Source organism: Falco rusticolus, chromosome 4, assembly GCF_015220075.1.
Source record: "Falco rusticolus isolate bFalRus1 chromosome 4, bFalRus1.pri, whole genome shotgun sequence".
Taxonomy (NCBI): domain Eukaryota; kingdom Metazoa; phylum Chordata; class Aves; order Falconiformes; family Falconidae; genus Falco; species Falco rusticolus.
Genome location: NC_051190.1, coordinates 54,341,900 through 54,363,891, shown reverse-complemented (window position 1 = coordinate 54,363,891; position 21,992 = coordinate 54,341,900).

The window sequence follows — 21,992 nt, the reverse complement described above, 5'->3', positions numbered from 1 at the left end:
GATTGCTGTCAGCATTGACTCCAACAGCGCAGGGGTAAGGGCAGATCACAAGAGGGGCTGGTACCTACGTCGGGATGCAGACCAGTATTCTGAACCAGGCTGCTTAGCCCGGGTTACTGGGAATGTGACACGGCCATCCATGAAGTTTCAGAGGCTCAGCTACCATAGTACTAGAATTCCTCCTGACACATACTGCCCGAAAGTCTGTTAGGTGCCGATAGGAACAAGCTGGAAGATGCTCTAAGGCATGCATTAGCATCTTAATGCACTGCCTTGACTAGCTTTGTCCTGTGTAGCCTGGCTATATCCACCCCAGAATTCGACTGGCAGTTCTCAGCTGCAGAAGTCTGGTCAAGGTGATGATGAGGTCCATATAAAATAAGATGAAGATTTCTGCTCAGTTACTGGTGGAGGTGGAGGAAAATGGACAATGAACTCTAGCTGGTATTTAGCCTTTTAAAATCCTAATCCTAAAATTCAAACAAAATGTTATTCAAATCCCATCAGAAAGTTCATTAACATTTAGATACCAGAATGGAAAGGAGAGGATTTTGGAAGAATTAAAGATAGAAACATTTTGTTAAGCTGCAGCAGAGTCAGAAAAGAATGAAATTTCAGAAGGAGCATAGTGGTGAAACAGACTGCTTAACCTGGGAGAGACTATCATCTCAATAAAATATTCTATATTCTCCTTCAATTGACTTCAATTAATGGGATTTTAGGGGTACCATTAAAACCAATTTTATAGTAATAGTTCTGGCATTCTGAAGTACTGTAAAGTAAAATCTAAAACAGAAAAAAGCGAAGACATAGAAATATATATTGTTCTGCTGTTAAGAGTTAAGGGCTGTGCCAGACCATCTGTCAAGAAATAAAACCCGAGCAGACATAGGTAAGGCCTAAAGTATTATTATGTGAGAAAAATAGCAGATCAAAAGGTCAAAAGTCCTCCTCCGCACTGTTTGTTCAGGAGAAGACATGGCGTGTCAGCAGCCAGCAGCACTAACAGAGCAAGGCGGCTGGCGTTACATTCGGCCACCTTTGCCCAGTGCCTCGCTTCAAGCGAGCAGCTGCCCACTGATGGTTCGGCTGACTGAAGTAGTCTTTGCCATAAATCAGTGATGTAAACTCGGCTCCCACTGGCATTTTTTTGCATCGTCAGAAAGTTTAATCACCAGTCCCTCACCTTCCAGCAAGATTCTGAAAGGCAGGAATGTTTGTGTTATACCGTAACGAAGCCGATAGCAGATCTCATCGCCCCAGGAAACTGGGAAGTGGAAGTTTCAAAGAATCAAAAATTTATTGGAAGTATACATGTATTTCAGAAATATTCAGGGTTCTCATCATGTATGGTTAATAACAATGTATTAATAATGAAGAATAGATTAAAGGATAATTGTAAACTATATACTTTGAGGCTCAGGCTTGTACAGGGGCACCAAAAAGACCTGTTTGTACAGGTCTCCAAAATAACTTATGCCAGGGGTTTAACATACCCAAGATGCCTGCCAAAGGGTGCTTGCCTTGTGCCTGAATGAGCCAAGGTGTACATGCTGTGGGAAGCACTAGCAAGGTCTCAAGCACAACGTCTCTTCCCTGCAGCAGTTCAAGACGTTCCCTGCAGTAAGGGTAGCAGGGCAAGGCTAGGAAGTCACCTCTTCCACTTGCACCTCTTTTGGCCAGGTTCATATCTGCAAGAAGGAAACTGATTTCAGCTCTTAGAAGGCGAATGTAGGTTCACATCCTTTTCAGCATGAACTAAGCGCATTTCCACCGAATTCCTGATGCTCCTAACACCACTCTTCACAAAGAGCTACTTGGAGAAGCTAGAGGACAATGAGGTTATTCAAGTAGCATTCAAAATCAGAAGACCATTACACATTGATTTAAAAATCAGAATGTCAGTCATGATCTGATATATGTCAGCTCTAAACAAGATGCTTATTCTGGGGGGAAAAAACACCTCAAAACCCCTATCCCAAAAGTCAGAACTTACTGTGTGTCAGTACAAATCTGGTGAGAGGTGGGAGAGGACTGCAAGGTCTGACACCACTGTCTCCCATCTTCAGTAGCTTGAAAAACCGTAGTTTTTCCTGACACCGATAGAAACAGCTGAACGGGGAGTCATTGAGACTGAATTTCATGGCATAAGTAGCAGGGAACATGTTATATTCAGAGCTCTCTCCCCTTCTACAGTAAGTAAATAAATAAATAAATAGAGTCATAAATGAATAAATAAAAGTCTTGGAAGTTATTTCACATCTCATTTGAGGGGACAGTACTTGATACCGCTCTGGCAAGATGAACGGAGCTTGAGAAAACATGAATTGCTTCCACAGCAAACTTAAGTCCTCTTTAGTTACAAGAGTGTCATCCCAGAGCCTCTTTGTGCCTGAGAATCACGCTCTGTGGCTGAAAACCATACATCTCCTCCCCACCCTGGGACTTTAATCAAGAGATCTCTTAGCCCAGCAGTGATGGGAAAGCATAGAGAAGCCCAGTTCCTTCAAAGGTGGGATAAAGTCATGGTCAGCAGCATGATGAGGACCAACTGGTAAGCAAAAACAAGATACTTCATTGTGGAAACTTAAGTAGGAAGGTTTGACCTAAAGCCTCTGAAAATAAATGCCAATCAAGAGACTGGGGGCATACAGGGCCACTCAGAGAAGAGGTGCAAAGTATTTTGTCCTACACTTCTGGTTTAAAGAACTTAGGAAAACCCTATCAAAATATTCTGAATTGTCCATAGAATCCATCCCCATTCACTCTAAAGTTGTTATTTAGTTGCCTATAACAGGTATTAAAGTGCTACTGAAAATCTCCATGGATAAATTCAGCACCTGTGTGGGGCTGACAAGTAGGAGCACAGACCTACAGGAGATCCAGAACCTTCTGGCAAGCAAATGGAGGCCCAGAGGGACATACTATGTTATCTCATATGGAACAAGATGCCCATTTGAAGCAAATGAATCCATCCATAGGTGCGTGCAGTATAGGCATACATCTCTGAATTAGCTCACCTACCTTGCTGCTATGATCAAGGCAATGAACAACATGCTTCATGTTTTAACAAATGAAATGTTTGTGTTGTGCTTCACCTGCCATGCTTCAGATGTCTACTTCAGGATGAGGTCAATCATGCGATAAACTCACGCTGCCTCTGCACAGACTGAATCTGGATATCTTTGGGCATGTGGCAGATATATTGAACCAGACACAGGAAAATTGCTGGCATATTTTTTGTGAACTAAACACAATAGAGCTCTTACCAAGCCATCCTGTGGTTGATTTTCTCTGCTCTTCTTTTGCTAGATGATATTCATGTCTGTCCAAACAATACCTAGTAAATCCTTTCTGCCAACATCTATCAAATTTCTGAGTAACAGAAGGTGGCCTTTTGTTTTGGATGAAAAATGATATTTGCATTAGTTCAGAGACTGATATTTCAAAATGGAACTTAAATCTTTATTAAAAACACCTTAAGTAAATAAATTCTACCAACAGTAACAAAATAAAGATATTTTGCTCATTGTTTCACTGCTAAGATACTGCTTAAGAGTTTATTACTATTAAGACAGGTTTTCAGTGCTGGCACAAAGATCCCAAGGCCTTCACATGCATTTTAAATAATGAGAATGGGTTACATTTAAAGTCCACCAAAATCAGTGAAAGGTTCTTGGCTTTTAATGAAACTGCATGGCCAGCAGGGCCGGGGCAGTGCCCGTCCCCCTGCGCTGGGCACTGGGGGGGCCGCCCCTCGGATGCTGGGCTCAGTTTGGGCCCCTCAGCACCAGCCAGACCCTGAGGGGCTGGAGCGTGTCCAGAGCCGGGCAGGGGGCTGGGGAAGGGGCTGGGGCACCAGCCTGGGGGGGGCTCAGGGGGGAGCTGGGGGTTCATCCTGGAGAGAAGGGGGCTCAGGGGGGACCTTCTCGCTCCCTGCAGCTGCCTGACAGGGGGGTGCAGCGAGGGGGAGTCGTCTCTGCTCCCAGGAACAAGCAATAGGATGAGAGGGAATAGCCTCAGGTTGTGCCAGGGGAGGTTTAGATTGTGTATTAGGAAAAAGTTTTCCACTGAAAGGGTGGTCAAGCTCTGGAACAGGCTGCCCGGGATGGTGGTGGAGTCACCATCCCTGTGGGTATTTAGAAGAGGTGTAGATGTGACACTTAGGGACATGGTGTGAATGGTGGACTTGGCAGTGTTAGATCAATGGTTGGACTTGATGACCTAACCTTAGATCATCTTTCTAAGGTCTTTTCTAACCTAAACAATTCTATGATTCTATGAATGAGGTATGCAGCACACCACGAGCAGGGAAGCAGATGTGTTCAGGCAGCAAGAGGGACAATGCACAGCTGTTGATGCACACAGCTCTTTTGACAAAGCCCTCTTATGTGCTTGTAGGTTTGTATGGAAGGTGGAAGATGGGATGCTACTTCTCCCATTGTCTAAGGAGATAAATGTGACTCTAGAGGAACAATATTTTTGAAGTGATTTAGGAACTTTGAGGAGGTAGGTGCCCTACTCTGTGGTGCTGTCTCCAATCTAAGCCCGTGCTTTTCCAGATTTCTCCACAAAAATCTGAATCACTACCCAAGTAGAACCCTTTATCCACCATCATATCCATCATACTCTTCACCCTTGGGCTTAGAAGTTATATATAAGAAAGAAAGGTTCTTACTTTCCCTGCTTCAAGAGCTACATATAAGCTGAGTATGAAACAATAGTTTGAAAGGCTGCAAAGCAGCCATGAGAGAGCTGGAACACATGATTCACCTGCCAGATCAGTTTCCATATCCTCAGGCCAGAGAAAAAGTTGTTGGATGTTTTAGAGTTTGCAAATCCCTAAAAAACATCCTTGTGGAAGAATAAAGCTGTGCCTGGGGAATTTAAGTAAGCTTGGATTTCTTGGTGGGCTTTTTCAGATCCCTGGGATACAGTAGCTGGATCCTCTAGTAGACTGCAAGCTGAAAATTATTGACCTAGAGAAGAGTCTTCACTCTCACTTGCTCATTCACCAAATGAATCTGTCAAGACTTTCCACAGGAAGGAATGATATCACTATCAAGAAGACTTGAGTGCTACCTCTCTTCCTAGGTTAGCAAGTGTTAGGAATATTTATATGGAAGATGGGGGTTCATAAACCTACAGGCAAAGGAAAGAAACCATCTCCCACTTCCTGGGACTAATGAAAGCCACATCAGAACCTTATGCCAGTGGTCTAGCCAAAATAATTCCTTTCTTCTCAGACTGAGGTCTTTTATTGAAATTTAGCATTAACAGAGCTCTTCTCATTGAATTATCAAATAGAAGAGGAAGATTGTTTTGCTGTATTTTCTGCTGAGTTCCTCGCAGAACACATAATGGATGAATCACTGGAGAGAGGTGTTTGGAGGCAAGCCCATCCTGCTGCTCTGCACTGGTGATGGGACGGAGAAACCCAAATCTGCTTGGGTCTCACAAGAGTAGGACACTTGTAAGCCCACTAAGTAGACAAGATTAGGCATCTGTGAAAAAGAAATGCTAAAAAGCTTGGCTCCTTTGGACTTCAACACTTAGGTGGGATGGTAAGAGCTTGAGTGGGCATTTTCAAGGATTATTTATACTTTGACAAATATACTTACACTTACATGCCATTTTGTGAATTCAGAGAGATTTGAAAATTTCTCTCCATTTGTATCCTTAAACTTTTACAGGTTTACAAATCTTGTCCAAAGACCTACTCTATTCCTCTGGATGCATGCAATCTCTTTAATAATAATAATAATAAATAATTAAGTTTCCATTGGTCAAGAAGGGAATAACTTGTGCTTTCAGCAAGCTAAGGATCAGTAACAGTAGCCTGCAATGCAGCAATGTAATCTGGGGTGAGTAACCCGGCCATGAAGATACAGTCAGTAAAATAAACAACATAATACAATTTGATCAAATATTTATAATAATATTGAAAAGTTACAAAGTAAAAAACAAACCCCCAAGAGTAGTTAAAAAATTAAAACAATTTTAAAATTACATTTTATTTGTGTTTTTTGTTTCTTAATAATCAATTATTAAAATGACATTTAAAACATTTTTAAAGTGTGTTTATTCAAAAGCAAATAGTTGTCAAATCACCAATCCCTCTTCTTTCATGGTCATGCAAAAAGTACTTTTATGGACAGTCATTTTATCATAATGAATCTGGAGGAGGGAAAAGGCTGTAACTAATGAAGTTATAAAGGTAAAAGCAACAACAGGATGGAAATTTGTTCTAAAATGACTTCCTGAAGCCTGCCCTTTCGGATGAAATTGCCTTTTCTGCACACAGTGGATTTGGATACCAATTGGAACAAACTGCTTTGGAGATACAAAGGACTTCAGACATGCAAAACAGGATCTTTTTTTTTTTTTTTCATTAATTTGTTTTTTCCTCCATCATAAATAAGAACTAATTGAACAGGAGTTAATTTAGGAAACACCAATGATAAAAGCTATGCAGAAAATTAGCCTAGATGACTTTCATGGTTTTTTGGATGTGATAATCTGTGAAAAGATTGTGCTACATACACAGAGTGTTTGAAATAGCCCAGCATATGAGATAAGAGCAATTCAAAGAAATGTTCCAGCACTTCCTGAGGCTGGGAAATGAGAGCTCATAATAGCATATGTTATCTGTCACACTATCTGGCACTTCATATTTCTACACCCATCACATGAGGCCATATGTGTGTGTTTGGGAGCAGAGGAAAAAGTCTGATGTGTCAGAGATTTACAAGCTGCTTCGCTTCCTTGGATGCATACGTGGTAATAAGGAGTGTGTGTGTTGTGGAGGTAGGGGGAAACAGCTGGAGCTCTGCTGAGATTGCCACTGAGAGGAGTATTCAGATGCAGTAAAAAGAGAGAGGTGACCCATCCTGCAGACCAGACCCTACAATAAAATAAAAAATAAAAATAAAAGGTTAAAAAGGCCTGGATTGCACTGGTCATGCCTTCCTTAGACAGCAGCTGAGCACACTCTCAGCTGTTTTCTCCCACTGCATAAGAGAGGCCCTCCAGATTTACACAGCACCTACACACACTGCCAAAATATTCTGTGGAATTAGTCATGATACCTGCTTCTTGCCCATGGCTGGAGAAGATGCTCACCTCCTTGCCCCTACTGTACTCAATCATCTACCAGGTATTTTCTGTAGAAAGTGATAGAGAAACTCTCTGTAGTGCCCATGTTTGTCTGAATTTCTGTGTGAACACCCCCACATCCTGGCCCTGAGGCGTTAATAGCTTCTGCTTGGTGAGAATTGGTTCTGCTGGGACCGAGTCCAGGTGAAGCTCTGGTAGCATTCCCATGACATCTTTGCCAAGTGACAGTACCTTGTTCCTCCTGGTTTACAATTACACCAGATCCTGACCAAGCCTGTCTGTCTCGGGGCTTTACCCCCTTGTTCTGCAGCATCAGCTGAAGCTCTCCTGAAACTCAGACCTCTTCTGCTCCTACTCTGCACCCTGAGCAACCTTCCCATGCACAGACAAATACTGCTGTTGGCAAATCGTTCCTGGCATACTCTATGAATAGGAAAAAATCACAGATACCTGTAGCCTTTCCTAGTTACACTGCTGTAGGCCTCCTCACCCAGTCCTCCTTACCACTTCTGATTTAAAGCCAGTTTAGATACTGGTTTAAGAGACTTCAGAATAGACATGTAATGTCCAAACTGAAACCATTCAGGTATGTTTTCCTGGACTTTCAGTCACTGTTTGCTCAGTATGAGGCAATATGGGGGTATTTAATTCTCTGATAAAAAGCCTACCCCGTGTAGTAACAATTAGGGTGGAGGCATAGCGTGGGTCATAGCAAGTTCCTACCTGTATGTTCTCTGTCAATATTTGTCCATCTGTAGAGTCAAAGAATTCATTACTATACACTATTAACCTGGTTCTGGTACAGTTTTAAGGTCATTAGGGTGATTGTAAGAAAAATAAAATCATTTAGAGGCTGAGAGAAAGGGAAAAGGAAATGGGACATTTAATGGAAATTGGAAAACTCATGCCTCCCAGCTGCTGCTCAAGAGAAATATTTTTTTTCTTTTGTGTCCCTGGTGGCTCCCTTGTGTCCAGGGACAAATGCTATCAGGATGGGGAATGCTGACACCACCAATTCCAGCACCCATTTTAGTGTCAGTTATTAGTTAATCCTGCACATCGGCTCTTCCTCTTTGTGCTCCATGTTGTTCAGCCCTTGACCTTTTTGTACTAGCCAAATTAGGACTATTAATTTTAAATTTATCAGTGTTGCTATGGCTACCAAATTATGTATAGCAACTAATACTTTGAAGATATGAATACCAAAGATATATTATATACTTTACAGCACTTGTCATAATCATGACAATAAATTCACACACCATAGCAAATAGTCATACAGCAATCTGTAGATAGGAATTATTTAAATTAATGGTGCTTATTTGATCCTTTTGGGTGGGGAACAGCACTGAACGGCTTGTAGGTGCTTCATGTAGTCAAGGGTGAGAGATGATCATCTTGAGAAAGTGGTTCACAGAACCTGAACTGCTGACTGAGTAGAGCGAGCCAGGGAGGATGGATTGTTCTAAATGAAGTGTGAAATGAGAGTAAAGTTAGGTGGTATGAATAGTTCCCATCCCCAAGTGTTAGACATGTAGATATCATGGACTGGAGACCTCAGGGAAACTGCCTGAGACACCTCAGTGGACATTAAGTAGTTACACAAGAGGTCATCTGAGAAACTCAAATGGGCAAAGGAAGATATTTTCTTTACAATGAAAGCACAGACCTCGTAAAAGCTCTCAGACGGTTGGGAACATGGGGATTTTCCCGTTCTTCTGGACTGTGTTATAGCTCATTTTTCATAATAGATGCCCACATTCATGTCCCTTTTCTTTATACATCTATGTAACATACTCACCTCTTACATACATTGAAATAAATGTCTTTGCTGGCACAGACCATCATATTGCACCTGTTGTTTTCTGATGGAATTCTTTAGAAACCAAACATTCTAGCAAGCTGTTTTCTGCATACTCCAGTGACTATATGTTACCTGCTTTAATTTTGATTTAGAAGAGTCATTTTAACTATTAGGATCCGTGGTTTCCCTCACAGCATTCTGTCACAGACATTTCCACTTCTCACAGGTAGTGTATTAAGTAATAATAACACTCTGTCCGCACACCAGTTGTTAAAACATTGCTAATTTGTTTGAAATGCTGACAAAGAGATCTCTATAGACTTTAGCTTGATAATTTCATCATTTTCCAAGAGTTCAACAGAGTAGCTATTTATTGTGTTGGTTTTCTATAATAGCACTTATGACTTCTGCAAACTTTATAGAGCAAATTGTACATTAGCCCTTTAGCAGCTGGGGCAGGGTAAGGTAAAGCTCAATCCTTTTGCTAGCCAGAGGTGTTCTTTTTACACAAAATGGTTTTTGGAATTGAGGGGACTAAGAGATAACTTTTGATTAAATAAAAATCCAATTACTGTGTATGCATGTACAGAATTTTAATTGCATAACATTTGTATATATACTATTGCTTTCTGATTCTGACAAGTTTTTTAATGGCATTTTAACTAGAGGATAATGGCTAATATTCCTCTATTAGGGATTGAAATGACATCAGAGCAGTTTTCCTCAGAAAGTTTTCAATGTCAGTAGAGGAAATGGGAAGTCTGGCAGGATTTCCATATTTCATTTCTGTGCCATATACCCAAATCTTTGACACTTACCTGTTCATTCACTAAAGGGAAAAGGTGCAGTCTGCTACACAAAACAGGCAGCATGCAGTTGCACAGCCACCAAGCTGAAAAATGTCTTGTCGCCTGCAGAAAGTCCATTGGCACCTTGCTTCCATCCAAGACATCACGGGCTAACAGGTGGCCAATGGGCTGCTGCTACCCAAGTTATGCTTTTTTTCCTCCCCTTCCCCTTTTTTTCTTTTTTTCTTTTTTTCTTTTTTTCTTTTTTCTTTTTTTCTTTTTTTCTTTTTTTCTTTTTTTCTTTTTTTCTTTTTTTCTTTTTTCATTTTTTTTCTTTTTTTCTTTTTTTTTCCTCCCATTTTTTTCTGCAGAACATGGGAAACAACTTTCAGTGAAGGAAAAACAGTTCAGCTAGCTGAATTTCTCTTCTCACACCTGGCACAGAGGCATATTGAAGCTGCCAGTAGCACCACTCCCATGTCAGGTGATTTTGGAAGGACCAGAGGCATGCTTCACCATGAACGTGATAGTCAAGGGCAGAAGGGAGATACATTTCAAACCCGCTCGCACAGGTACCATAACCAGACCAGACCAGCAGAGGAAGAAGTTATTTAATTTGTAAATAGAAAATACTCAGAGCTTCCCCAATTAGGGCAAGGTCAATTCAGTCCTGCATACCCCGTAGGAAGCCCACAGCAGTCTGGATCCAGGGGCTGGATGAAGAAAAGGTGAAAGGGCATCTCAGTAAAATAAAGGATTCAAAGATACTCTTTAAAAGATGCTGCACCATGATTTTAGAAGTTGCACTTTATTGATTAGCAGTCAGGAATTTGCTTGTTTGTTACTCCCACATCTCACAGAACTTCCGCACAGAAAATCATTAAATGTGGTGTTTAATAGAATTAAAAGCTAAACCAATGCCTCCATGGACAGCTAGTCATCTTGGGTTGTTATTCACCTAGAGCATAAGTACTCTAAGCAGATCAAGGATAGCATCACAGTGAAATGTGGGCAGAGGGACTGGCTGCAGAGAAAACTTAATTTCTGTGTTTAATTCTTAAAATGGGTTTATATTTAAATTTGAAGAAATGGGATATGTTTCCTAAGGGTTAAAGAAGACATTTACAACCTCAATGCTTTTCTGGTTCTCAGATAGCTTTGCTCTTTGGCTTCAGATAAATTGCAAAAGGTGGGATTAATCATAACTGACTTCCGGTATCTCCAGTGATGACATTTACAGCTGAACTATTCACACTGAGTTCCCCTTACAGGCTTATCATGAAGGTGCATATCAGCTAATGTACGTTGGCCATCTGCCTTGCTGTGAGATGAACTCTGCTCTTCAATTCCTCTTGATCTCTGCCCACAATAAGGAGATCCAAGTCACAGTCCCGTGAGAGTTGTTTATGTTGCAGACATCTGGTCAGATGAATTTAGTCCTTGTCTCTTTAAATTATGTCTCTTCAAAGAAGGTTTAATCCATATAACTGCAATTAATTGATGACAGATTCTCCCCATGCTCCTTTTTTTTTTCTATCATGTCTCGCCTTGCTTTTTGTTGCTTTTTCTTCGATATCTCTGCTTAAGCAAGGAACAGCCTCTCTGAATTAATTTAAAAGGTCGCAGGCATTTTCCTTTCAGTAGTTCTTCCTGGTATTTTGCTCTCAGGATATCAAAAAAAAAAAAAAATATTCTAAATGTGCAAAGTATTTTTAACATAAATGTTATACAAATTCCCACCTTCTAGGGGGACCATCAAGGTTTATCACAGATGTCTGTAACTGAATCTTGAGGATATTATATTCATATTCATTACCCATAATGTGAGATTTATTTTCTGTATGTTGTTCCAGGGAAAGTCCTGATCCTCGTACCCATTACACTTGTGTTTGGCTGTGCATAGCTGTGCAGTCCAACAACCTCCAACAGTCTGGTTCACATGTTGTGCTGCTTCTTCCCTCTTCTAGTACATAGAACACAATTTTACTCTCCATTTTTACAGTGGCAAGTGTTTCCCATTACTATTAAGGACAAGATGTATTGTACAGTGTCGTGCTGAATGCACATGCAGAATTTCTGAGCACCCCACAACCGACTCAGGATGGGGCTGCTGGTTGTTCAGGAAACCAGAACAGTTGAACAGACCCTTCAGATTTCTCCCAGACGAGATACTGAGATGGGAAAAACAGTGACAATACAAATTTCTCAAGAAATAATGTCACATGAGATACAATTCATGTGCCCCTACTTATTTAATGAGGTTTTATCATGAACTCACTGCTGTGCCACCACCTTTCACATAATTTACAGCAGATAATCAGCCTTGTAATACACCAGGCACGTGCATCACCTCTATGCTGGGCTGCCCTTGGCACCAAAGGCAGCTGAGTATTTCAGAGGGTGCCTCAACAATAGCTTTCTGCCCTCTAGACTTCATCTCACCCAAATTTAGATGTCTATGGTTTAGTTGTCAACAGCTGAGCAAATGACCTTATGCAATCTTCCCAGACATTGAGGAGACATCAGATATTTTAAAATGTGAGTCATCTGCCCTGTTCCAGAGATCTGCTTAAGGATGAAAGGATTTGCATCTTGGACCTTCGGGAAAGAGACATTAATATTGCAGTAACGAGCTCAGGTGTAGCTCAGGTGGGGAGGAGATGCCCCCTACACACAGAATCTTTCCTCTGAGACACAATTCAGTTCTCTCTTCCCACTTTATACTTCCTTGTGCTGAAGAGTAGAAAAATGAGAGGTGTGGGAATGATGGTACATAAAGGCAGCATGCTGCTTTTAAATAACTACATAGATAATATAAGTGTGTAGAGTAACACATAATCCTCTCAGCTAAATAGAGATGAATGGATCGTTAGAACTTCATTAAATGCAACTGCTTGTAGCAAAGAGAGGGTCAATGACTGATCTGCTGTGACACAGATCCTTTATCTCCCTCTTGAAGTACACATGCAGCTCCACTAAATCTAGACAAGCAGACATTCTTTTTTTTTTTTTTTTTTTTATTCTTTTTGTGGTCTTTATGTTGACTATTGCTTCCAGTCAGAACAATTGTATTGCCTCTGTTTGCAACTGAAATAACTTTTCAAGGCTGAAAGTTGGGAAAAATGCAGTTTATTCAATTTTGCTTACTTGCTTAAAAAGGATGCTTACCCTAGAAATACAGACTTGCAAGAGGGCAACGATAATGATAGTAAACCCTTATATACTCATTTTATCAGGATGTTTACAACAGAATGTAGGGGTGAAATGATTAGCACAAGTTCATTCTCTGGGCTGTCAGAGGAACTAAAGATAGAGAACAGTTCTCCTGAGCCCTTGGCCTGCAATTCTTCATCTAATAAATCATTCTATACCTATAGCTTTTAAGTAATGTATAGCACCTCTGGATATGTTTAAGTTCCCTTGCACTTGTCATATTGAGCTACTGCTTTCAGCTAGCATTCACTCATATCCCACCACAGAGCCACAAGTCATTGTACAACAATCTTCAGCCAGCTTCCTATCAATCCTGCAAATGGTGCAGCCCTGATCAGGCAGGAGCTGAAATACAGGGAAGACAGGTTATACCAGCTATAGAAACTTCAGAACCACGAAGGGGTAGGAACTTGTACGTAGGATCCCAGGGAGGAGTTGTGGGAGCACACAGGGGCTAATGAACACGTTGAGTACACTTCACTGAAATTTACCCAATAGCTTAAACATCTTCAGCACTCAAATTTCTACCTTCCTCCTAATGGACTATCCAGCCTGAGGACAAAGCTCAGCTCACCTCAGGTTGGCTGTTTGGGGGTACGGATGGCACCCAGCTAAGGGGTAACAGCGATGTTACATGTGGAGTTGCCTTGGTCCTGCTGGGAAAGGCATCAGGCTGCTGAGGGCGGAATCCTCTGGATGAACCAGAAGAGTAAGGCACTCGGCATCCTAAAGTCTCCACAGAGGTTCCTTTACTATTAGAATAACCTGGTCAAGCCCCTGGGAAGGTTCTTCAGCTTGAATTCAATTTTGCCACTGCAAGATGTAAAGATGAGGAAAAGAAATGGAGAACTCGAAGAACCACTCCGAAGAAAATTTTGACTGGTGTTTAGCCTAAGTAAAGGACAAGAGATCGTATTTTCTTAGTATAAGCAGCATTAAAAGAATAGTGGCTATTTTCCATTAGACCATCCATCAACCTAGGCATTATACAGCCTTCCCTTTATAACCCAGACTAGAAGATAATTTGTCTTCAAAGACAATATGAATTGCAATGTCTAACAGAAACAGTCCTTTATGTAAGGATCGTGCTTTTAAACTACTTCAAAAGATCACCTAGCACAAGTTCAGCAATAGACATACCGCTCATCATATCCCTGTTCATCAAATCTTTTCTACTTCTGTCTCGTTAACCATACAGCCATGCATGGAATAGTTTTAATCTGCTTGGACTTTGTGGATAAGGACCTAGTTCATACCCTTCTGGCTCACCAGCAAGGGCATTGCCTGTGTACAAGGATCTTTTTAAAATACATGGGAGCTTCAGTAAGGCAAGGAATGTTAAAAAAAAAGCATCCTTGTATCCATTGGTAATTCTTTGCATAAAGGAAGGAATAAGGTGAATACAGCAAAGAGCACTTGGCAGTGTAGCAGTTAAAAAGAAAAAAAGACAATAGCTACTTGTAAGAGGACTGGAATTGGGATCAACTGGGGCTTTGCTGTTGTTTGGGTTGGTTTTTTTGTTTTTTGGGTTTTTTTTGGGGTGGTGGTGGTTTGGCTTTTTTTCAAGTCAGTTTTAAAAGATTCCAGATCTTGAAATCCTGTGGGCTGTAAGCAACGGAGAAGTATGTGTACGGGAAAGTAAATGACTAATCTTCTAACAACCTCAAGACCAATTGAAATGAGGAATTTTAAGAGACACATTCCTGTAGCAGAACATTTAATGATGTATTTAAACATGCTTTTACTAATGAAAGACATTTATTAGTCCTGAACCTTATCATCACAGCGCTCTAGCCATTGAGAATGGAACATCAGCATGGATTCTCCAAGCAGAAAGGCTGCCATTCTGCTATGGTTTTGAAAACCTGCAGCCAGATTCTCCACTAAAGAACACTAGTCCATGTGCAGAAGTGGTAGTTCTAAGGGTATATTAGAGCTTTTATTATTTTTTCCACTGACATTTTTTCCTTTCCCTTTTTTTTCTGTGGCAATGCTGCAGGTCTGTCCTGTTCAGGCACTCTGATTCTGGTGCTTCAGACCCATAAATGCTCCACATGTTTTCTGTTTTAAGATCATTCAGTGTTGTATTTAAATCAAGGAGCAGGGTAACCTGAACCAGTTTCTCTAGTTATAAAGATCTGTAGTTTGCAAACAGCCACGCTGACAGCAGTGTTTGCTGCTGCTCTGACCCTGCTGCTGCCTCGAGTCTGCTGGGGGAGCTCTGTGTACCGCTACTGCCTAATGCTCTTCAGCAAGAATGAGAAGAGCGAAATGCTGGTCTTTTCTGAATCATCTCTTCTTGATTGAAACAGGTTAAGGAGCGCTCAAGAGTACTAGGCCCGCTAACAGGTCTGAGGGTAAGAAAACCTCTGGAAAAGAAGGTGCCTGACCGTGCATTCACTGCTGCTAGAGCAATCATAGAGATCCTAATTCAGCCATGTAAAATTGGAGGTGTGGAGAAGAAAGGAGGAAAGAAAGGACATCGATCCCTGACACGTATATCACTACTGTATTTCCAAGCACACATCTCACACTATTTTGTACATAAAGTATGGGGCGGTATTCCTAAATGCAGAGTGCTGCGCTTCTTTCCTTTACTTCCTTCCAAGTCTCGAGCTATAGTATACATTTTATTACATTTTCCAGTTTCTTGACCCTTTTATCCAGAAATGTCTCCAGAAAACTTACTCCAAGAGCTTGTGTTCTGAAGAAAAATGCCAAACAGGGACTGTTGTAGTTCCCTGGCATTTTGTGTCTCTTGGCTTGTAATTATTTTTAGCATACAGTTCTTCCCTACTCATAGATGATAGTCACCGGCATTGTTGGTGTATGTGTCCATGACACAGCTTTTATTGCTAACACACTATTTTTGCTTTCATGTAGCCTGTAGGAAAAGAGGATGGGGATTTCCCTACACAGATATTGGATACTTAAATAGATGGTTAAACAGCTAGGAATTACTGTAGAAGTATTTAGAATGATTCCACTGTGTTCTTCGTGGGCTGGGACCACAGTGCACCTAGTGATGTTGCATTGAAACCTCATTTTCTTAAACAACTGCTTGCTTTTGCCTCCATACTCTGTAACTTCTGTTTGCGTAGAGCACGGGATACTTACCAGTCTCAGTCCTGCTAACCATCCAACTTGTCCTCATTAAACCATCCGGTTTTAGTTAGCCTACATCAATCTTTTGTTCCCTAGACCTAGGAATCTGTATCTGTATGCCATTGCTGTCAGCATGGCTTTGATACTCTAATTTGTCTTCTTTAGCATCAGCTGTTTTCTGTAATTTGGAAACTTATTGGGCAATGTAGAGAAGGATGAACGCTTCTAGACACATCCAGCAGCATGCTCGATTTGCAGGCAGACCTAGGTCCTCATTCCCAGCAATCAGATGAGGTCTCTGGCCAATGCAGAAAGCAAGGCAGCAATACGGCCTGAACCCCTATCGTTTACCATTTTGCTAGCCAAAAATAGACAAAGGATTTTTCAGATCTGATAAAGATTCTAAGAAAGATTTTAGGGCTCTTCCTTATTACTGAGAATTGCTTGTCTCATGTTGATGGTCTACAGACATCCTCTTCTATCTCATTTGTGTTACAGCTAGAAATGGGAAAGTTGTTTTTTTTGGGTTTTTTTGGCAGAGAGTAAAATGACTGAAAAATGAAGTTGGGAGAAGAGGAATGAGACTCAGGCAATTTCCTTAATTGTCTAAAAAAGGAAATGTCTAAATGAAGGAAATGCGAAACATTTGTTAAAAGTCAAATATTTTATTTTGACATTTTGAGAGCAGAACAATGCTCTTTGATTTTAAAGACATTATTTGTTTAGAAACACATCTTTTAAAAAAAGGGTTAAATGGTGCCTTTTTAGCATTCCATTTTAAGCTGAGTATTTCATTTTGGATGAACTCCAACTGCAGTTTCATGGCTTTATATGTATTTTATTTGTTTCACAACAAAGCATAAAATAAGACTGTTCCTCTGCAGACAAGACAGATTAAGGGCTGGGGGGAAAAAAAACAACAAACAAACCAACAAACCAACCAACAAAAACCTGCAACAATTTTGATGAGATATAGGAGCTAAAGCAGTGTATTGAAATAGTCATCCTGCTGTCCCTTTACAGTCAACAGAGGTCAAATCATTAGAAATAGTGCTTTCTGGAGAGCGGTGTGTCTCTTCATCAGACCTCTCACACAGGATGATTAGACCATCATCTCCCTTTTCTCTCCAGTGAATACAAAGGGACAAGAAGAAGCTGCTTCAGCTGTAGAAGGGGGTATTACCAAAGTCCAAAGGTAAGATGTTGCTTCCACACTCCCCTCCAGCTGCCAAACAAGCAGTGAGCAGTATAACCAGGCATGAGCAACTGACAAGAAATACTGAGATAAATCCCAGTCAGCAGGAGCAGGGTAGTTACTTTTTGTAAGGATACAGAAACAAGTACAGAAATAAGACACAAGCTAAAAAGCACGCATTGTGTCAGGCCATGGTAAGCAGAAGGGTAACCAGCCATTGGAAGCTCCAAAGCAGTGCTGAGAAACAGATTTTTGTCTTTTCTATGCTTTGCTATCTGATTCCCTCAACTGGATCAGATGTGCCTTACAAAATTATCTTCTCCAATCTGGCTCCATGGAGTAGAAATTACTCATTTTGGAAAAGAAAAATCCCCATTATTAATGGCAAAATAAATAATTTTTGCAAGAAATCTTCCATTTCTTCTGTGAAGGACTGTATAATGGTCAACTGAACTGGTTTTATAAGATAAGTGTTATGGTTCATTGTGAGTTTAAAGACAAAACTTTGATATTCTGTAATATAAAAGTATTTTCAGGAACTGTTTGCATCCTGGTATTTTATGCGCTAAATATGTTGGAATGACATGCTGATGATATTAGTTTAGGTAGACAGTAACTTTTAGAAACATTTAGTATTTCTTAAATCTGTAGTGAAAGTTGGCCCTTAAATGCCTCAGATGTGGAAATGGACTCATGCTTAATAATTTATGGTAAGTTCTAATAATAAAATATTAATTACCTTCTCATTCTGAGCAGTGTGTGTATTATTGGACATTACATATATTTTTGTTAAAATTTTAAAAAGTATTAGCTTTCATTTTTTTAGACTACTTCAATGTATTGCTACAGGAATTTTTTAATACTCTAATAACACAACAAATCAATGTATTTCTGTGATAATGTGTATTTCATATGAGAAACTATTCAAAAGAAAAGAAGTTAGTTACTTCTAAAAAAGAAACAAGATCTAAAAGAAGCAAGTTACTTCATCACATCTAGATACATTTATTTTTTCCAACATGGCTAGTATTTCAAAGTTCTCTGGCCCAATCAGGAATTCATCTCCCTCTCAAAATCAATAGAGATGATATCACCCCCACCTTTATCTGAAAACTGCATATCTATTTAACCTTAAGCCTGGTATTCTTCCGATTTTACATCTCTCTACTTAAATAAGAATTTATTTCATTTTCATCTTTACACCAAAATCTGTATATACCTATTTTGCAGGTAATGCTACTCCACAAGAAATTCCCCTGGATTTCCACTGGATACTTAATAAAGTTAATTTCTTAATAAAGTTTGTGCATACACATTCACAGGAGGAACAAGGGTGTGTGGGGGTGTGTGTGAGTGCTGTATGGGTCAGCAAATCTTCATTTGCTTCCATTCAAGAAAATGCCTGCAGTATTTTGGATATTTTCATAAAATGTACCCGATTGCCTTTTCCCAGAAGAATTCCGTATATTCAGTGTGGGTTTGCTATTTTTGACATTAGCACTGAAATGCCTCCAGAGAAGAAACCTGCATTTAGTTGAAATGCCAGAATGTCAGTTTGTTTTCTGTGTGTGTAGAGGTGCATTTTGGACAGCCTGTGCCTCTTGCCAAGCAATACAGGCTTCCAGAGGCAGTCCTGGGCAATTGCCAGTCTCAGGTCTTCAAAGTGTTCCTTGACATGCCCAATATGCCACCTTTTCTCTTTTGGCCCGTACTAGCAAGAAGCTTCTCATGTGCATCTTTTCTCCCCACCATGGTCTACCATGGCCAGATACTGGGACCAGACCCAACAGCCCATGTGCTGTGGACAGTGGGTTACAGACACCCTCTCCTTCTTCTCAGTTCCAATGACACTGTGTCTACATACATCCTGATGTTGACATCAGCCAAACAAAATGCAGGATGTGAGGCACTGGAGAAAATCACACTTCAGTCATCCTTTCATCACCCCTTTACAGCCAATGTACATGTAGCCAACATAGTCAATCTTGCCAATGAGTAAAGATTAGCACTGACGTTCACCCTTTCCAAAAAGGGCCACTTTGCCCCAAATAATTTCTTGACTTAATTCTTACAATTTCTGAAAAAAAAGCTGGGTAGTGTGTGTGTGTCTGTGTATTAGTATTTAATTTAGTACTGTCACCTATGTCAAATACACTATGTAATGGAACCTAAAATCCTGATAGAGCAATGCTCTGAAGAACAGCTGAGTTTTGAGCCTTTTATGTTAGTAAAACTCTCTATTGTACTCATTGAATACTGTGGATAAGAAACAATGGAAAATGGAGACTCAGCAATGTGAACAGAATATTTAATATATAGGAGAGCAGAGTAACCTGTCCCAAAGAATTCAGTTTTTTGCCCCTCACTATTCTCGCCACTATTTGCATTTCTGTCTCACCTATTATTCAAACATGTTATATTGCTAGATGAAGGGGGTTTAGTCAATAATAGTTGCCCAGTTAAACTTCTTGACAGCTCTGTGTATTTCGCATGAATAAAAGGAATATTGTGCAAAGATATAGGGAAATATTCTTCAAGGTACATATACCATCTCTCATGATGGTATATGCCATTCATTATGAACTGTGAAGCTGTTCCTGTTTTCTGTTGCTTTAGAACTGATTAGAATGTTATGACTCAGTGGCTCAGCAGCTCCCATCTTAATTCTGGGTGGGAAAAGTAGTTTTAAAAATGAGTTTAACAGCTGCACAAAGCTGGGGAAGGTCACAAGTTACTCTGTAACATTTGACATTCAATTGAATTCACACATGAGGTCTTTCAGATTTCAGTGGAGCCAAAAAAACCAGCGTGAAACTCTACTGCAGGTATAACTGGTGTGGCATTAATTAGTTCTGTTTTAAGAAAACGGTATCTGTGACCCTGTGTGCCCTCACTTCCATTAGCATTGTGGGGCATTTTCACAAGGACAGGCAAGCATCCCACCTGAGACTGGGCAAGCAGCCTATTAGGTTTCATACTGGTCTCTCAGGATACCCATTTATTGTCATTAAAACCAGAAACAAAGACACTCAGATCTAAGCTGTCACGATAATGAGAGATGAAAATGTTCTGTATTATGCTTAAGTGATTATCTCCTTTTAGTTTTATTTTGTACCCCAATCACTAGTTTTCAGCCACTGAGAATTACTGTATAATTAAAGAAAGCACTATACCATATGATAAAAAAGGGTTCTTTTCTCAAAAACATTTGAAACACTTTTGCTGAGATGTCATTTTTGATATTTTCAAGTCATTCCGTTATATGGTGTTTCAAAGACAAGTAGCCAGAAAATAATGATTCTAACAAAACCTGAAACCAGCAGATGGGTATTTGGTTTGGTGTGTCTTAGCATTCTTTGACATATTAAGGAAAACGTAAATCACTGAGCAAGAGTTTTCTTATTTAGCCAACAGAAGCCAGCTTCCATCAAATCCTACTTTAAGCTTTCTCAGGTTCTTAGATTTCCTAATGCAGGTTGCGCTGCCAGCATCTCTGCTTACACTTGTGATGCAGGCAAGAACTTGTGCATGTCCAGCAGCAGGTTTTTGTATGCAAACAGCAATTGAGTAAATGACGGGTGTCAGCGCCAACAGCTCCCCTCCAGCAGCCAAGGGAAGACCCTACCAGCATGCCCTAAGTGATGGGACTTTGTCTCTCTACCTTTGTCAGGCAGAAAACTCTGATGGGAGCCATTCAGGAAGAGGTACATGATTTAGATCACTCAACAAATTTGTTTCAGTATTTGAGAGCATATGGTATTTCCATGATCAGAGCCCAGCAATATGCCAGCAGAAATTGCCAGTGGCACTAGAGTGGACTCATCCTAATGTCGAGCAAGCCCAGGTTCAGACAGTTCACCAGCTCACTTGCAACAGTTGGTTTCCAAGATGAGGAATGTGCCCGGTTTGCTAAAGATATGTTAAAAGTGGATTGTTATTTCCACAATACAACTCCTTTATCCAGTAGCAGTCACACACTTCCAGTTCTGAAGTAATTTACCTATTCTTTCTACTCATGGCAAATAAAAATAGTCTGAAGTGTTTTACCACTGCATGTGGTACCTGTAGATAAGAGGGATATTAGAAAAAAAGAACTATCTGCATGAGTGACTGTACCTCTTTGAGAAGTAAAAAAATAAATAAATCATACTGAACAGAAATAGAACTCAACAGTTTGCCAGATTAAGATACCGAGCCTCGGAATTCTCCAAATATCATAAATTACCCTTAAAGACACCCATCAGGAATTTTTATTTTAAACCCAAAAATACATCCCCTGACTCATATATCCAAAAGCTAAACAGTTGTTCAGATCTGCTTTTCTAATTTCCCTGTATAATCAATAGAACATTACTAACATTTTCAGACAGAAATAGAACTCCTCCTAACATGGCATCCAGAACAGCCAAAAATCATCTTCTAGAGATGCCTCATTTGCTTATCTATGCAGGCAACCTGGACAGAAACTACCTGGCTTTTATATGACTTTCTTCTGTTGTGCTGATACATTAATACAAATCTTAGTCAAAACATTTCCACTTTCTCATGGGAAATCTGTTTTGCAGCATTTTCTAGATCTCCTGACATGTTGCATTGTCAACCACTATCCACAGTTTATATGATAACTATTGAAAACATTTTATAAAACACTGTAACAATTATTACCAAGTAGTCTGGTTATTATTTTACTTGGAAGCTCATCCGGATAGACAAATCCATATAGAATTAAAATGAAATATGAGAGAATAGTTAGTAAGACTACTTAGTCACT